Raw genomic sequence first — 18519 nt, forward strand, 5'->3', positions numbered from 1 at the left:
CCGGGAGGACAGACGCACCAACGTTAGCGTCCTCGACCAGGCCAACATCCCCAGCATCGAAGCACTGACCACACTCGACCAGCTCCGCTGGGCAGGGCCACATTGTCCGCATGTCCCCAGACACGAGACTCCCCAAAGCAAGCGCTCTACTCGGAACTCCTTCACGGCAAGTGGGCCCCAGGTGGGCAGAGGAAACGTTACAAGGGACCACCCTCAAAGCCCTCGTGGATAAAGTGCAACATCCCCACCGACACCTGGGATTCCCTGGGCCAAAGACCAGTCCGCCCTAAGTGGAGGGAGTGCATCCGGGAGGGCGCTGAGCACCTCGAGTCTCGTCGCCGAGAGCGTGCAGAAAGCAAGCGCAGGCAGCGGAAGGAGCGTGCGGAAAACCAGTCCCACCCTCCCCTTCCCTCAACCCCTGTCTGTCCCACCTGTGACAGGGACTGTGGTTCCCGTATTGGACTGTTCCGTCACCTGAGGACTCACTGTTAGAGTGGAGGCAAGTCTTCCTCGACTCCGAGGGACTGCCTGTGATGATGATGACTTCTGCGTTCACTTACCTGGGGCCTTCTGTAACTGTCAGCGGGTTGAGAAGAGAGCTGGGTCCATTGCAGATCTAACCTCACTTCGATCCACAAAGACCACTCTTGAAAGCTGCAAAATACAGCACGGGGTTAGATACAGAGTAAAGCTCCCTCTACACTGTCCCCATCAAACACTCCCAAGGCAGGTACAGCACGGGGTTAGATACAGAGTAAAGCTCCCTCTACACTGTCCCATCAAACGCTCCCAGGGCAGGTACAGCACGGGGTTAGATACAGAGTAAAGCTCCCTCTACACTGTCCCATCAAACACTCCCAGGGCAGGTACAGGGGGTTAGATACAGAGTAATGCTCCATCTACACTGTCCCATCAAACACTCCCAGGTCAGGTACAGCATGGATTAGATACAGAGTAAAGCTCCCTCTACACTGTCCCATCAAACACTCCCAGGGCAGGTACAGCACGGGGTTAGATACAGAGTAAAGCTCCCTCTACACTGTCCCATCAAACACTCCCAGGGCAGATACAGCACGGGGTTAGATACAGAGTAAAGCTCCCTCTACACTGTCCCATCAAACACTCCCAGGGCAGGTACAGCACGGGGTTAGATACAGAGTAAAGCTCCCTCTACACTGTCCCATCAAACGCTCCCAGGGCAGGTACAGCACGGGGTTAGATACAGAGTAAAGCTCCCTCTACACTGTCCCATCAAACACTCCCAGGGCAGGTACAGAGGGTTAGATACAGAGTAAAGCTCCCTCTACACTGTCCCATCAAACACTCCCAGGGCAGGTACAGCACAGGGTTAGATACAGAGTAAAGCTCCCTCTACACTGTCCCATCAAACACTCCCAGAGCAGATACAGCATGGGTTAGATACAGAGTAAAGCTCCCTCTACACTGTCCCATCAAACACTCCCAGGGCAGGTACAGCACAGGGTTAGATACAGAGTAAAGCTCCCTCTACACTGTCCTATCAAACATTCCCAGGGCAGGTACAGGGGGTTAGTTACAGAGTAAAGCTCCCTCTACACTGTCCCATCAAACACTCCCAGGGCAGGTACAGCACGGGGTTAGATACGGAGTAAAGCTCCCTCTACACTGTCCCATCAAACACTCCCAGGGCAGGTACAGGGTGTTCTATAGAGAGTAAAGCTCCTTCTACACTGTCCCATCAAACACTCCCAGGCCAGGTTCAGGGGGCTTAGATACAGACTAAAGCTCCCTCTACACTGTCCCATCAAACACTCCCAGGGCAGGTACAGCACGGGGTTAGATACAGAGTAAAGCTCCCTCTACACTGTCCCATCAAACACTCCCAGGGCAGGTACAGCACGGGGTTAGATACAGAGTAAAGCTCCCTCTACACTGTCCCATCAAACACTCCCAGGGCAGGTACAGCACGGGGTTAGATACAGAGTAAAGCTCCCTCTACACTGTCCCATCAAACACTCCCAGGGCAGGTACAGGGGGTTAGATACAGAGTAAAGCTCTCCCTACACTGTCCCATCAAACACTCCCAGGGCAGGTACAGAGGATTAGATACAGAGTAAAGCTCCCTCTACACTGTCCCATCAAACACTCCCAGGGCAGGTACAGAGGGTTAGATACAGAGTAAAGCTCCCACTACACTGCCCCGTCAAACACTCCCAGGGCAGGTACAGGGGGTTAGATACAGAGTAAAGCTCCCTCTACACTGTCCCATCAAACACTCCCAGGGCAGGTACAGGGGGTTAGATACAGAGTAAAGCTCCCTCTACACTGTCCCATCAAACACTCCCAGGGCAGGTACAGCAAGGGTTAGATACAGAGTAAAGCTCCCTCTACACTGTCCCATCAAACACTCCCAGGGCAGGTACAAGGGGTTAGATACAGAGTAAAGCTCCCTCTACACTGTCCCATCAAACACTCCCAGGGCAGGTACAGCATGGGGTTAGATACAGAGTAAAGCTCCCTCTACACTGTCCCATCAAACACTCCCAGGGCAGGTACAGCACGGGGTTAGATACAGAGTAAAGCTCCCTCTACACTGTCCCATCAAACACTCCCAGGGCAGGTACAGAGGGTTAGATACAGAGTAAAGCTCCGTCTACACTGTCCCATCAAACACTCCCAGGGCAGGTACAGGGGGTTAGATACAGAGTAAAGCTCCCTCTACACTGTCCCATCAAACACTCCCAGGGCAGGTACAGGGGGTTAGATACAGAGTAAAGCTCCCTCTACACTGTCCCATCAAACACTCCCAGGGCAGGTACAGCAAGGGTTAGATACAGAGTAAAGCTCCCTCTACGCTGTCCCATCAAACACTCCCAGGGCAGGTACAGCACGGGGTTAGATACAGAGTAAAGCTCTCTCTACACTGTCCCATCAAGAGAGAGAGAGAAGGAAAGAGAGGGAATAGAAACTGAAATAAAAGCCAGGAAATGGAAATATAGAGGGACGAGTAGGAACAGTAAAAATAAGGACTAGAAGAGACAGAGAAAAGGAAAGAGAGACAGAATAAGAGAGAGATGGGAAAATGAAGAAAGATAGAGAGAAGAGGGGAAAGGGAGGAATTGGAGAAGAGAAATGCAGAGAGGGGGGAAAGAGAGAGAAGAGGTACAACGTATACACCTGAGAGGGTGCGCACAGTCTTGTAGAGCTGTTCCCCAAGCCCCGGAACCTCCCTCGGGAGCCGGCGCCTCACGGCTCGAGCCTCCTCGAGGGGGGAAATCCCCTCCGTGCCTTTCGGTTCTGCGCGGAGGGAGGGGTTTCCTGTACGGGCTGCTCCTGCACACTCTCCACCTCGCCATCCTCGCCTGCCGTCCGGACACGCCCGTGGCGTACCATCTTGCCGTCCGGAGGAGGCGGGGGTCCCCGATGGGGGGGGAGCTCTCTACGCGGGAGTCCCTCCCTCTATTTATCGGGGACTTGGCCTGGAGGGTGGTGCACGGGACAGTCCCGTGCAATCGGTTTTTAAGTCGGTTCACGGGCTCCCGGGCCGCCTGCAATTTCTGCGGTCTGGAGGCGTCCGCGTTCCACGTGTGTGTTCGGTCTGTGAGGTTGCAGCCCCCTCTTCCAATATCTGACTGGGCCGCTCCTCAAATTCTGGCTGCACTTCAGTCCCACGCTCCTGATCTTTGGGCACCCTGTGCGGAGGGGAGCGGGCAGGTCCTAGGGCCTCCTCGTAGGACTGCTCCTGGGCGCGGCCAAGGGGGCCATCAGCCGGTCCAGGCCGAGGGGAGTCGTTCAGCCCCGACTGCCTGCCTCTCTCCCACGGTTACATCCGGTCCAGGGTGTCCCTGGAGATGGAGCACGCGGTGTCCACCGGTACGCTCGCGGCCTTCCACCAGAGGTGGGCGCCGGAGGGACTGGAGTGCATCATCACATCCCCGGCAACCACATTCTAATTTGATTTAAGTTTAATTTGTTTAATTGTGTCGGTTTTCGTGACCCCTCCTTTAATCGGGGGCCACTTGTATTAATGTCTTGAACAAAATAGTTGTGGAGCTGTTGTATTGTGATTGGCTTAGCCAGTCACGTGATGTCCGTAAGACCCAATAAAACCCCGGCTAATTGAGTTCAGGTTCTCCACGATGAGGTATGCAGTTGTGAGCTTGGTGGATGAACTGGTAGTGTTCAGTTTGATAAACCTTTGCTCATAAGCCAGCTAGTTCTTTAGAGCAAATGTGTACCCATGAATTCTTAAGCAAATAACCCATCAAGCAAATACACTATGGAAAGAAAAGAGGGGGGAAAAAAGAGGGGGAACGGAGGGAGAGTGAGGCTCAAGGTTCGCACGGTGGAGTTCAAAGACTTACCGTTGCTGGAGTTTTTATCGACTCAGTATCACAGGTTCTCTGTCAATCATTAACCCATCGTAGTGGTCAGGTGGATGTGACGGAGTTTGTGCCTGCTGTTCATACTGGAGCTGGGAGGTAAGGGGCCGGAAAAACAAGGCATTGCTCGATTAGCGATCCATCTGAGATCGGGAGAAAAGATTGCTGCATTTTCCCGATCGATCCAGAGATTTAACCCTCGGCAAACAGCAGAGGTCCACAAGGGCATATCGAGCGCTGGAAAGAAAGCACACTACATCCTTCTCCAGAGCTTTGCGATTGTCCTTCTGGGCCGCGGCTTAATGGGTCTCACTCTCTCTCCCTCGTCTCTGAGTTATACGCTCGTGGGTTCGAGTCCCCGCCCACAATCCAGGTGATCTTATCGAAACTTATGAGATAATGATTTGAGGTATCTACTGTACATGGTCCATGTACAGTACACATCTCAAATCGCTGGAGAAATACCACCAACGATGCCTCTGCAAGATCCTGCAAATCCCCTGGGAGGACAGACGCACCAACGTTAGAAACATAGACAATAGGTGCAGGAGTAGGCCATTCGGCCCTTCGAGCCTGCACCGCAATTCAATAAGATCATGGCTGATCATTCCCTCAGTACTCCTTTCCTGCTTTCTCTCCATACCCCCTGATCCCTTTAGCCGTAAGGACCATATCTAACTCCCTCTCGAATATATCCAACAAACTGGCCTCAACAACTCTCTGCGGCAGGGAATTCCACAGGTTAATAACTCTCTGAGTGAAGAAGTTTTTCCTCATCTCGGTTCCAAATGGCTTACCCCTTATCCTTAGACTGTGACCCTTGGTTCTGGACTTCCCCAACATCGGGAACATTCTTCCTGCATCTAACCTGTCCAGTCCCGTCAGAATTTTATATGTTTCTATGGGATCCCCTCTCATCCTTCCAAACTCCAGTGAATACAGGCCTAGTCGATCCAGTCTCTCCTCATATGTCAGTCCAGCCATCCCGGGAATCACTTAGCGTCCTCGACCAGGCCCAACATCCCCAGCATCGAAGCACTGACCACACTCGACCAGCTCCGCTGGGCAGGGCCATATTGTCCGCATGCCCCCAGACACGAGACTCCCCAAAGCAAGCGCTCTACTCGGAACTCCTTCACGGCAAGCGAGCCCCAGGTGGGCAGAGGAAACGTTACAAGGGACCACCCTCAAAGCCTCCCTGATAAAGTGCGACATCCCCACCGACACCTGGGAGTCCCTGGGCCCAAAGACCAGTCCCGCCCTAAGTGGAGGGAGTGCATCCGGGAGGGCGCTGAGCACCTCGAGTCTCGTCGCCGAGAGCGTGCAGAAAGCAAGCGCAGGCAGCGGAAGGAGCGTGCGGCAAACCAGTCCCACCCTCCCCTTCCCTCAACCACTGTCTGTCCCACCTGTGACAGGGACTGTGGTTCCCGTATTGGGACTGTTCAGTCACCTGAGAACTCACTGTTAGAGTGGAGGCAAGTCTTCCTCGATTGCGAGGGACTGCCTGTGATGATGGGCTCAATGACCTCCTTCTGTGCTGTAAGATTTGATGTCAATTAGATGAGAGACTATTAGTGGATTGGTTTCATTGGATGTATTTATTATCTGGTGTGCTTAATGAACACTCCAGAATAATACGTCCCCTTTATAATTTCCTGCTGCCTACATTAATTAGAGTAGAATGTGTTGCATTTTACATCAATCCATCCTTCTTTCATAACCATTGTAGCTTATTGCATATTAATATTAAGTTTGCTCAAATTCAGTTGCCTGGTGTACTGTATATTTAATCGTTCTGATTTACTTCAGGGCGCCTGAGTCAGAATTATGCATTATTATCACCTTATGTATGGATGTTCAGTGATACCAGAATATTACAAGTCAGCACATTGGAATTTAGAAATATTGTACATGTTCTTACAGTATCGATCTCACAATTATAATAAACAGCAATAAGCCCTTAGATTTAAAATTCAACCTTTTTATTTTATTCGTTCCTGGGATGTGACTGTCGCTGGCCAAGGCCGGCATTTGTTGCCCATCCCTAATTGCCCCTTGAGAAGGTGGTGGTGAGCCGCCTTCTTGAACCGCTGCAGTCCGTGTGGTGAAGGTGCTCCCACAGTGCTGTTAGGGAGGGAGTTAAATAAATATGTACAAAGTGCGCTGTGTATTCGAATCGATCAATCTATATCTGTGTATATACATACGTGTAAAACACACACACACACACACACACACACACATACATACATATAAACAGATATATGCCCAAAAGCTTTCGATACAGATGTTGTTACGGTCAATGCAACGTGAGATGCTTTCAACAAAGGAAAAGAACGATATAGAGAGAGAGGTACTTTGTGTACATGTTTTTAAAATGGTGCATTAGATATTTGTATTATTTAATTCTGAACAGACCAGTTATTGGTGCATACTCTCTATCTCTTTCTCGCACGTTTCCCTCTCTCTCTGACTCTGTCTGTCTGTCTCTCTCTCTCTCTCTTTCTGTCTCTCTCTCTGACTCTGGCTCTCTCTCCCTCTCTCTCTTTCTCTCTCTCTCTCTGACTCTCTGTCTCTCTCTGACTCTCTCTGTCTCTCTCTCTGACTCTGGCTCTCTCTCTCTCTCTGTCTCTCTCTCTCTCCCTCTCCCTCTCTCTCGCTCTCTGGCTCTCTGACTCTCTCTCTCTCTCTCTCTCTGACTCTGACCCTCTCTCTCTCTCTCTCTCTCTCTCTTTCTGTCTCTCTCTCTCTCTCTGACTCTCTCTCTCTTACTCTGACTCTCTCTCTCTCTCTCTCTGACTCTCTATCTTTCCTACACCCCGTCCCTCTCCCACTCTGTTTTTCTCTCACTCTCTCTTCCCCTCTGTCGCTCACTCTCTATATGTCTGCCTATTCCCCCTCTCGTTCTCTGCACTCTCCATCCTTCTTTCACTCTCTCCCTCTTTGCCTGTTTTTCTCTCCTTCTAAGTTCCTTCTCTGTCTCTCACCCTTCCGATCTGACTCCCCCTCCCTCACCATCTGTCTCTCCACCGTTTTCTACCACTCTATTTCTCTCTCCCTTTGACTTTCACCTCCCCGCTCTCTCGCTGCCTCTCTCCTCCATTTCTACTTCTCTCTTGGTCCGTCTCTCTCCCTGTCTCGTTCTACTTATCTCTCGCTATCTATCTCTATCTCCATGTCCCTTTCAATCACTCCCTCTCTCTCTCTCTTTCACTGTCTCTCTCTGACTTCAATCTCTCTCTTTCACCGTCATACTCTATTTCTCTCCCTCCATCTCCTATCTTTCTCCCTCTATATCTCTCTCTCTCCCTCCCTCACTCTATCTGTCCCACCATTTGTATTTCTCTCAATCCCTATCTCTTCTTCTCTGACTCTCTGCCTATCTCTCTTGAACACTGATAATAATGTGAGGGTGGCTCAGTGAGCAGCACTGTCTCACCTCGGAGTCAGAGGGTCGTGGGTTCAAGTCCCACTCCAGGAACTTGAGCACAAAAATCTAGGCTGACACTCCCAGTGCAGTACTGAGGGAGTGCCGCACTGTCGGAGGGGCAGTACTGAGGGAGCGCCGCACTGTCGGAGGGGCAGTACTGAGGGAGCGCCGCACTGTCGGAGGGGCAGTACTGAGGGAGTGCCGCACTGTCGGAGGGGCAGTACTGAGGGAGTGCCGCACTGTCGGAGGGGCAGTACTGAGGGAGCGCCGCACTGTCGGAGGTGCCGTCTTTCAGATGAGACATTACATAAGAACATAAGAAATAGGAGCCGGATTAGACCATTCGGCCCCTCGAGCCTGCTCCGCCATTTAATACGATCATGGCTGATCTGATTATGGACTCAGCTCCACTTCCCCGCCCGCTCCCCATAACCCTTCACTCCCTTATCGCTCAAAAATCTGTCTATCTCCGCCTTAAATATATTCAAAGACCCAGCCTCCAACGTGTACCAACTACTGTAACTAAAGAAAATCTATTCACTTGCAGAGGCCCCCGTCTGCTCTCTCAGAGATCCCGGGGCACTATTTGGAAGAAGAGCAGGGGGAGTTCTCCCCGGTGTCCTGGGACCAATATTTATCCCTCAATCAACATCACGAAAACAGAATATCTGGGTCATTATCACATTGCTGTTTGTGGGAGCTTGCTGTGCGCACATTGGTGGCTGCGTTTCCCAACATTACAACAGTAACTACACTCCAAAAGTACTTCATTGGCTGTAAAGCACGTTGGGACATCCTGAGGTCCGATATAAAAGCAACCTCTGCCTCTCTCTCTCTGACCCTCTGCCCTTTTCCCTCTCGTCCCCTCCCCACCCCTTGTTATCACAGGAGACACGTTCTTGCAGCCGATCTCTGCGACTCCTTCTCACGGGCTGAGGTGCACACCTTTCTCAAAAAGAAAAACGGAACTTTGATTCTTAAATGAGGGCATTTGTTCATTAAAAGCTGTCATCGCACAATTAGAAAAGGGGAACACACAACGATGCTGCAAGGGAGACTCCAGGAGGAATGTGGAGCTTTGAATATCACGTGAAGACATTTATACCTTGAATAACAGGAATTACACAGGCATAGAAACAGATCGACAGAAGTAAGAATATGAGAATTAGGAGCAGGAATCGCCCTTTCAATAAGGTCATGAAGGTTCAGTAGACACCTCAAGTCGCTGGAGAAATACCACCAACGCTGTCTCCGCAAGATCCTGCAAATCCCCCGGGAGGACAGACGCACCAACGTTAGCGTCCTCGACCAGGCCCAACATCCCCAGCATCGAAGCACTGACCACACTCGACCAGCTCCGCTGGGCAGGGCCACATTGTCCGCATGTCCCCCCAGACACGAGACTCCCCAAAGCAAGCGCTCTACTCGCAACTCCTTCACGGCAAGCGAGCCCCAGGTGGGCAGAGGAAACGTTACAAGGGACCACCCTCAAAGCCTCCCTGATAAAGTGCAACATCCCCACCGACACCTGGGAGTCCCTGGGCCCAAAGACCAGTCCCGCCCCTAAGTGGAGGAAGTGCATCCAGGAGGGCACTGAGCACCTCGAGTCTCGTCGCCGAGAGCGTGCAGAAAGCAAGCGCAGGCAGCGGAAGGAGCGTGCGGCAAACCAGTCCCACCCTCCCCTTCCCTCAACCACTGTCTGTCCCACCTGTGACAGGGACTGTGGTTCCTGTATTGGACTGTTCAGTCACCTGAGAACTCACTGTTAGAGTGGAGGCAAGTCTTCCTCGATCCCGAGGGACTGCCTGTGATGATGGAGGTTCTTCGACCTCAATTCGAGCTTCCCGCTCCATGTCCCTTGATTCCCAGTGCTCCCAAAAATCGGCAACATGAATATACTCAACGACTGAGCCCTCCGGGGCAGAGAATTCCAAAGTTTCACCACCCTCTGAGTGAAACAGTTTCTCCTCATCGCAGTCCTAAATGGCCGACCTCTTATTCTGAGACTGTGACCCCTGGCTCTAGACATTCCAGCCTGGGGAAAACATCCTCCCTGCATCTACCCTGTCAAGCCCCTTAAGAATTGTATATGTTTCAATGAGATCACCTCTCATTCTTCTAAACTCGAGGGATATAGGCCCAGTCTGCTCAATCTCAAATACACAGAGGCAGCTGAGAAGAGTTGAGAGCAACAGAAAGAAAACATTGATAGGGAAAGAGAGAGAAAGATGGATAGAGGGAGAGAGACAAAGAAGGAACCCGAGGTGGACAATTAGAGAGAGAGACACGAGGAACCAGAGACCGATAAACACAGAGACAGGTGGATAGAGAGAGAGAGACACAGAGACAGACACAGAGACAGACGGAGAGAGAGAGAGAGAGACAAGGAACCAGAGACAGATAAACACAGAGATCAATAAACACAGAGACAGAGACAGACGGAGAGAGAGACAGAGACAGAGACAAGGAACCAGAGACAGATAAACACAGAGATCAATAAACACAGAGACAGAGACAGACGGAGAGAGAGACAGAGACAAGGAACCAGAGACAGATAAACACAGAGATCAATAAACACAGAGACAGAGACAGACGGAGAGAGAGACAGAGACAAGGAACCAGAGACAGATAAGCACAGAGACAGGTGGATAGAGAGAGAGAGACAGAGACAGACGGAGAGAGAGAGACAGATGGAGAGAGAGAGAGACAGAGACAAGGAACCAGAGATCGATAAACACAGAGACAGACAGATAGAGAGAGGGACAGAGACAGACGGAGAGAGACAGAGACAGATGGAGAGAGAGAGAGACAGAGACAAGGAACCAGAGACAGATAAGCACAGAGACAGGTGGATAGAGAGAGAGAGAGACAGAGACAGATGGAGAGAGAGAGACAGAGACAGACGGAGAGAGAGAGACAGACGGAGAGAGAGAGAGACAGAGACAGACGGCAAGAGAGACAGAGACAGATGGCGAGAGAGACAGAGACAGATGAATAGAGAGAGGGACAGAGACAAGGAACCAGAGATCGATAAACACAGAGATAGACAGATAGAGAGAGGGACAGAGACAGACGGAGAGAGAGAGAGAGAGAGAGAGACAGAGACAGATGGAGCGAGAGAGGGACAGAGACAAGGAACCAGAGATCGATAAACACAGAGACAGACAGATAGAGAGAGGGACAGAGACAGACGGAGAGAGGGACAGAGACAGACGGAGAGAGAAACAGAGACAGACGGAGAGAGAGAGACAGAGACAGACGGAGAGAGAGAGACAGAGACAAGGAACCAGAGACAGATAAGCACAGAGACAGGTGGACAGAGAGAGAGAGAGAGAGACAGAGACAGACGGAGAGAGAGAGAGACAGAGACAGACGGAGAGAGAGAGGGACAGAGACAGACAGATAGAGAGAGGGACAGAGACAGACGGAGAGAGGGACAGAGACAGACGGAGAGAGAGAGACAGAGACAGACGGAGAGAGAGAGACAGAGACAAGGAACCAGAGACAGATAAGCACAGAGACAGGTGGACAGAGAGAGAGAGAGACAGAGACAGACGGAGAGAGAGAGAGACAGAGACAGACGGAGAGAGAGAGGGACAGAGACAAGGAACCAGAGACAGATAAGCACAGAGACAGGTGGACAGAGAGAGAGAGAGACAGAGACAGACGGAGAGAGAGAGAGACAGAGACAGACGGAGAGAGAGAGGGACAGAGACAGGCGGATAGAGAGAGAGAGACAGAGACAGACGGAGAGAGAGACAGAGACATGGAACCAGAGACTGATAAGCACAGAGACAGACGGATGGAGAAAGGGGTAGATTTTCGGTATCTCCGATTTCGGGCGGTAAAGATACTGCCTGATTGGGAAATTGGGCAAAATATGAGGATCCATGATCTGGGGCGTTAAGTCAGGCGTTATACAACGGACTTTGTACGCCCCAGCCGAAACCTGTGGTGGTAAAGAAGTTTCTTTGGTGTTTAGTGCCCTGCAACATAGCGGTGTATGTTGTATGGCTTTTTTTGTTTGGGGTGTTTTTGTGACTTTGTTGCAGTAAATTATTAATAACTCATCCTTTGCCTTTGGTGTCCTTGCGTATCATTCCAATGTTCACCGGAGATGTGCCTTTATGGGGGCACATAGTGTGTCCAGTATTAGCTCTATCCCTCAGTCCCACAGGGTATTGGTGAGGCCACACCTGGAGTACTGCGTGCAGTTTTGGTCTCCGTATTTACGGAAGGATATACTTGCTTTGGAGGCAGTTCAGAGAAGGTTCACTCGGTTGATTCCGGGGATGAGGGGGTTGACTTATGAGGAAAGGTTGAGGAGGTTGGGCCTCTACTCATTGGAATTCAGAAGAATGAGAGGTGATCTTATCGAAACGTATCAGATTACGAGGGGGCTCGACAAGGTGGATGCAGAGAGGATGTTCCCACTGATGGGGGAGACTAGAACTAGGGGGCATGGTCTCAGAATAAGGGGCCGCCCATTTAAAACTGAGATGAGGAGGAATTTCTTCGCTCAGAGGGTTGTAAATCTGTGGAATTCTCTGCCCCAGAGAGCTGTGGAGGCTGGGTCATTGAATATATTTAAGGTGGAGATAGACAGATTTTTGAGCGATAAGGGAGTGAAGGGTTATGGGGAGCGGGCGGGGAAGTGGAGCTGAGTCCATGATCGGATCAGCCATGGTCGTATTAAATGGCGGAGCAGGCTCGAGGGGCCGAATGGCCGACTCCTGCTCCTATTTCTGATGTTCTTATGAAGGCCAAGCTGTGGAACTTGCAGCACAATGAATTCAGATTCCTGTTGAGGGGAGTATTGAAGGCTGCCTCCAGAGCAGTCCAGGCATGGGTCTGCCTATAGGAGGTGGCGTATCTCTGTCAGCATTTCCTTTCGGAAGCGCAGCCTTCTCAAACACTGCCCCTCAGGAGGGCTGAGCATCAGTGCCTGTAAACCGTGTGGGGGGTGAGCGAGGTAAGCCCTCCTCCCCAGACGTCTTGGGACTCTCCTCATCCACGGACTGACATGACCAGGAATCCTTCCTATAACTGGACGCTGTCTGTCATGGAGCATAAGACGCTGACAAGCTAGTAATGCCCCCATTAAATTCTCTCACTCACCTAGTAAGGGTACCATCATCATCACAGGCAGTCCCTCGGAATCGAAGAAGACTTGCCTCCACTCTAACAGTGAGTTCTCAGGTGACTGAACAGTCCAATACGAGAGCCACAGTCCCTGTCACAGGTGGGACAGACAGTGGTTGAGGGAAGGGGAGGGTGGGACTGGTTTGCCGCACGCTCCTTCCGCTGCCTGCGCTTGCTTTCTGCACGCTCTCGGCGACGAGACTCGAGGTGCTCAGCGCCCTCCCGGATGCACTCCCTCCACTGGGGGCGGACTGGTCTTTGGGCCCAGGGACTCCCAGGTGTCGGTGGGGGATGTTGCACTTTATCAGGGAGGGCTTTGAGGGTGGTCCCTTGTAACGTTTCCTCTGCCCACCCTGGGGCTCGCTTGCCGTGAAGGAGTTCCGAGTAGAGCGCTCGCTTTGGGGAGTCTCGTGTCTGGGGGGACATGCGGACAATGTGGCCCTGCCCAGCGGAGCTGGTCGAGTGTGTGGTCAGTGCTTCGATGCTGGGGATGTTGGGCCTGGTCGAGGACGCTAACGTTGGTGCGTCTGTCCTCCCGGGGGATTTGTAGGATCTTGCGGAGACAGCGTTGGTGGTATTTCTCCAGCGACTTGAGGTGTCTGCTGTTACATGGTCCGTGTCGCTGAGCCATACAGGAGGGCGGGTATCATAAGAACATAAGAATTAGCAACAGGAGTAGGCCATCTAGGCCCTCGAGCCTGCTCCGCCATTCAAAAAGATCATGGCTGATCTGATGGTATCACTACAGCTCTGTAGACCATGAGCTAGGTGCTGGATTTGAGGGCCTGGTCTTCAAACACTCTCTTCCTCAGGCGGCCAAAGGCTGCACTGGCGCACTGGAGGCGGTGTTGGATCTCGTTGTCGATGTCTGCCCTCGCTGATAATAGGCTCCCGAGGTAGTAATGCCGCCATTAAATTCTCTCATTGACGTTGTGAGGACAATGTAATGGCAGATAAACGTGCTGTTTGCAAGTTGGAGCTTCACGCCGCGTTATGTACGCAACCGTTGCAGTTAATGTGCCCTGCGACCTGGGTTCCTCATCCCTCATTAAATACAATGCCAATACTGCCTGTTGCACCCTGGGACTGCCTGATTTTCCAGACGTTTCCTGGCGCGGGCGTTAAATGATGCATTGCACCCGAATTTTGCATCCAGGGCGCTAGCGGAGCGTTACACGACAACTGACATCATGATCTCAGTGAAACTGGTGGGCGCGGCGGTAAATTTCTGCAACGCCGCAAAGCATGAGCCGAATTTACCGGCAGGGCGCTAAAACCTGGACGCCCAGAAATAGCATTTACCGCCCCACCGGGGCGCACACAGAGGTGCTAAAGGGCCGAAAGTCCAGCCCAGGGACCCGGAGACAGAGAAACACAGAGACAGGCGGAGAGAGAGAGAGAGACTGAGATGAGGAACACAGAGAGACAAGGGACCAGAGAGAATCAGAGACAGTTGGAGAGAGAGAGAGAGAGAGAGAAAAACAAAGAGATAGACGGAGAGCGAGAGAGAAACACAGAGATAGACGGAGAGAGAGAGAGAAAAACACAGAGACAGAGAGAGAGAGACAGAGAGAGAGAAACACAGACAGTCGGAGAGAGAGAAACACAGACAGTCGGAGAGAGAGAGAGACAGAGAGACGCGGAACCACAGATAAAGATGTCAGTCTCTGTCTCTCGTTCTCTGGTTCGTTCTCTCTCTCTCTCTGTCCCTGTGCTTCTCTCTCTCTCTCTCTGTGTTTCTCTCTCTGTCTCTCTCTCTCTCTCTCTCTGTCTCTCTCTCTCTCTGTGTGTTTCTCTCTCTCTGTCTCTCTGTGTGTGTCTCTCTCTCTGTGTGTCTCTCTCTCTCTCTGTGTGTGTCTCTCTCTCTCTCTCTGTGTCTCTCTCTCTCTCTCTGTGTCTCTCTCTGTCCCTGTGCTTCTCTCTCTCTCTCTCTCTCTCTGTCCCTGTGCTTCTCTCTCTCTCTCCCTGTCTCTGTGCCTCTCGCTCTCTGGTTCCTTGGGCTGGTAATTCGGGCGAGCCTCCGTTGGGGCGGTAACCCAGGCGGAGCCTTGTTTTAGTGCCTTGAAAAAGTTTGAGCCTCCAGCCAGAACTGCGTCCGAATCGGTGGAAGAGCTGACAGGCGATAAATCAAGCGTTGTGCACCAGAGCTGCGGGAGAGGGGCCCCATAAGAAAAGTTTGGTGGGTAAATCTGGAAGACCCAGAGGCCTGGGGCACAACTCGGAATCAGATCCTGGGAAAAGCCCACTTTGAAACACGCGGTACAGTTGTGTGTCTGCCGCTGCTCACTGGGCTGTGTGTAAACCTGGCACTGACTGTGACCTCCCAGGGGAACGTTTCCTTGTCCCTTTAAGCGGCCACCAGTTAACGACTCTGTAAGCCTGGACTGACTGTTTATCCAGACGATATTGCTGACTGCTCAATCAGGCAGCCAGACCGGGGCACAAGTGTGGGCATTGCACCAGGAATAGGTCAGGGTCGGAGCGATCGACAGCAGCCCAGCGCTAGCGGTTTGTGCCCCCAGTGAGCCCCCAGGCACTAAAAGCTGCAGTCCCGCTCGGTAAACCCTTACACTTCCCAGTGACCCGCCCTCGGGCCGCTAACTGCAGCATCAGGCAACCGAAAATCCAGCCCCTTGTCCCTCTTTCCCTCTCCGACTGTCGCTGTGTTTATCTCTCTCTGCTTTCCTGACTCCCTGATGTCTGTCTCTAATATGAGAAAGAGAGACAAGGATCCAGAGAGAGAGAAACACAAAGATAGACAGAGAGAGAGAGAGAGAGACAGAGAGCGAGAGAGAGACACAGAGACAGACAGAGAGAGACAGAGAGAGAGAGAAACACAAAGATAGACAGAGAGAGAGAGAGACAGAGAGAGAGAGACACAGAGACAGACAGAGAGAGCCAGAGAGAGAGAGAAACACAAAGATAGACAGAGAGAGAGAGAGAGACACAGAGACAGACAGAGAGAGACAGAGAGAGAGAGAAACACAAAGATAGACAGAGAGGGAGAGAGAGAGAAACACAAAGATAGACAAAGAGAGAGAGAGAGAGAGAGAGAGAAACATAGAGACAGAGAGAGACACAGAGAGAGAGAAACACAAAAATAGACAGAGAGGGAGAGAGAGAGAAACACAAAGATAGACAGAGAGAGAGAGAGAGAGAGAAACACAAAGATAGACAGAGAGAGAGAGAAAAACACAAAGATAGACAGAGAGAGAGAGAAACACAAAGACAGACAGAGAGAGACAGAGAGAGAGAGAAACACAGAGACAGAGAGAGACAGAGAGAGAGAAACACAGAGACAGAGAGAGAGAAACAGAGAGAGAGAAACACAGAGATAGACAGAGAGAGAGAAACACAGAGAGAGACGGAGAGACAGAGAGAGAGAAACACAGAGACAGATGGAGAGAGACACAGAGAGAGAAACACAGAGACGGAGAGAGAAACAGAGAGAGAAAAACACAGAGACAGACGGAGAGAGAGATGAGGAACCAGACAGAGAGACAGACGGAGAGAGAGAGATACAGAGAGGGAGAAACACAGAGATAGACGGTGTTATATATGCAGACTATAAATATACTCTGTGCAGTCACTGTATAGTTGCATAAGATGGAGACTTGTTACCTGATGTACCATCAATAAGGTTTATACTGTGTATATACTATGCTGGCACCACTAGAGGGTGCAACTGGTGGAGACCCTGTCCCTGTGGCAGAGGCTGTCCACCAGAGGGCACTGCGGTGGGAGACTCGAGGGTCACCTGCCCGGGTGTGCAGGGCCCAGTATAAAAGGCTGCCCACCATGCTCGTGCCTCACTCTGGGGTTACAATAAATAGGACTAAGGTCACTACAGTTTGAGCACAACACATTGCCTCGTGGAGTCATTCATACGTGCATTACAGACATAACAACTGGCGACGAGAATACAGACTTTCACGTGATTATGGCTACCTTTGGCACACTAAAAGACTTTGCAGAGGGTGATGATTGGGATGCCTTCACGGAAAGGCTCGAGCTATATTTCGTGGCAAACGACCTGGCAGGGGAGACGGACACATTGGCGGAGAAACGCAAGGCTATACTGCTGACCAGTTGTGGGCCCGGGGTCTACCGCCTCGTCAGGGACTTGCTGGCACCCATGAAGGCCAAGGATAAGACACACGATGAGCTGACTGAACTCATTCGCGACCAACTAAAACCAAAAGAGAGCATCCTCACGGCCAGGCACAGATTCTACAATCACCTCAGACCTGAGGGCCAGGAGATTGCAAAATATGCTGCCGACCTCAGGAGACTTGAGGCATGCACCTCAGTGAAGTATTGCGAGACATCTCCTTTATAGGAATTGGCCACGAGTGCCTCCTTCACAAGCTATTGTCTGCCGACACCACAGTCAACCTGCAGAAAGCCATCAGCATCAGTCAGAACCGCGACCTGCAAATTATTCATCCGGTGAACTCAAACCCGGCAAGTACTGTACACAGAATGGTGCCTTTCACGGGCAAAACTGTAGAACGTGGCTCTGCCCAGGGCAGAGAGCACAGACCTCAGGGTTCCAGAACTCAGAGTCCGCTGAGGGGTGCTAATCGAGTAGCACCAAGCTGGTATTGCGGAGGAAACCATAGGGCTCACCAGTGTCAGTTTGCTGAGTACGTATGCAAAGCCTGTAACAGGAAGGGCCACCTCCAGCGAATGTGTAAAAGAAATACGACTCACCGTCTGGCAGAGGAGTCGGTAGATGACTTTGAATCCAGCGGGGAGTATGATGATTTGGTCAGAGAGGCAGCTCACGATACTGTCTTCACGAAGGAAGACACAAATAACCTTCCGAATGTACTAGGGGACAGCAGGTCGAGTGAGAAAGAGGAACTGAAGGATATCCTTATTAGGCGGGAAATTGTGTTAGGGAAATTGATGGGATTGAAGGCCGATAAATCCTTGGGGCCTGATAGTCTGCATCCCAGAGTACTTAAGGAAGTGGTCCTAGAAATAGTGGATGCATTGGTGATCATTTTCCAACAGTCTATCGACTCTGGATCAGTTCCTATGGACTGGAGGGTAGCTAATGTAACACCACTTTTTAAGAAAGGAGGGAGAGAGAAAATGGGTAATTATAGACCGGTTAGCCTGACATCAGTAGTGGGGAAAATGTTGGAATCAATTATTAAAGATGAAATAGCAGCGCATTTGGAAAGCAGTGCCAGGATCGGTCCAAGTCAGCATGGATTTATGAAAGGGAAATCATGCTTGACGAATGTTCTGGAATTTTTTCAGATGTAACTAGCAGAGTGGACAATGAAGAACCAGTGGATGTGGTGTATTTGGATTTACAAAAGGCTTTTGACAAGGTCCCGCACAAGAGATTGGTGTGCAAAATCAAAGCACATGGTATTGGGGTAATGTACTGACGTGGATAGAGAACTGGTTGGCAGACAGGAAGCAGAGAGTCGGGATAAACGGGTCCTTTTCAGAATGGCAGGCAGTGACTAGTGGGGTACCACAGGGCTCAGTGCTGGGACCCCAGCTCTTTACAATATACATTAATGATTTAGATGAAGGAATTGAGTGTAATATCTCCAAGTTTGCAGA

The 18519-nt window shown here is 51.2% G+C and overlaps 1 long non-coding RNA gene across 1 annotated transcript in view; it reads right to left on the reverse strand.

Annotated features, from left to right (window-relative positions):
* Positions 1-566: 566 nt before the first annotated feature.
* LOC139255577 (uncharacterized) overlaps positions 567-18519 on the reverse strand; it is a 62121-nt gene continuing 44168 nt past the window's right edge. Inside the window, exons 2-3 of the long non-coding RNA XR_011592057.1 lie at positions 4344-4453; positions 567-654 (exon numbers count right to left, since the gene is read on the reverse strand). This is a non-coding gene — a long non-coding RNA (uncharacterized lncRNA). The remainder of the gene's footprint in view (positions 655-4343; positions 4454-18519) is intronic.

The sequence above is a fragment of the Pristiophorus japonicus genome, unplaced genomic scaffold (genome assembly GCF_044704955.1).
Source record: "Pristiophorus japonicus isolate sPriJap1 unplaced genomic scaffold, sPriJap1.hap1 HAP1_SCAFFOLD_610, whole genome shotgun sequence".
Taxonomy (NCBI): domain Eukaryota; kingdom Metazoa; phylum Chordata; class Chondrichthyes; family Pristiophoridae; genus Pristiophorus; species Pristiophorus japonicus.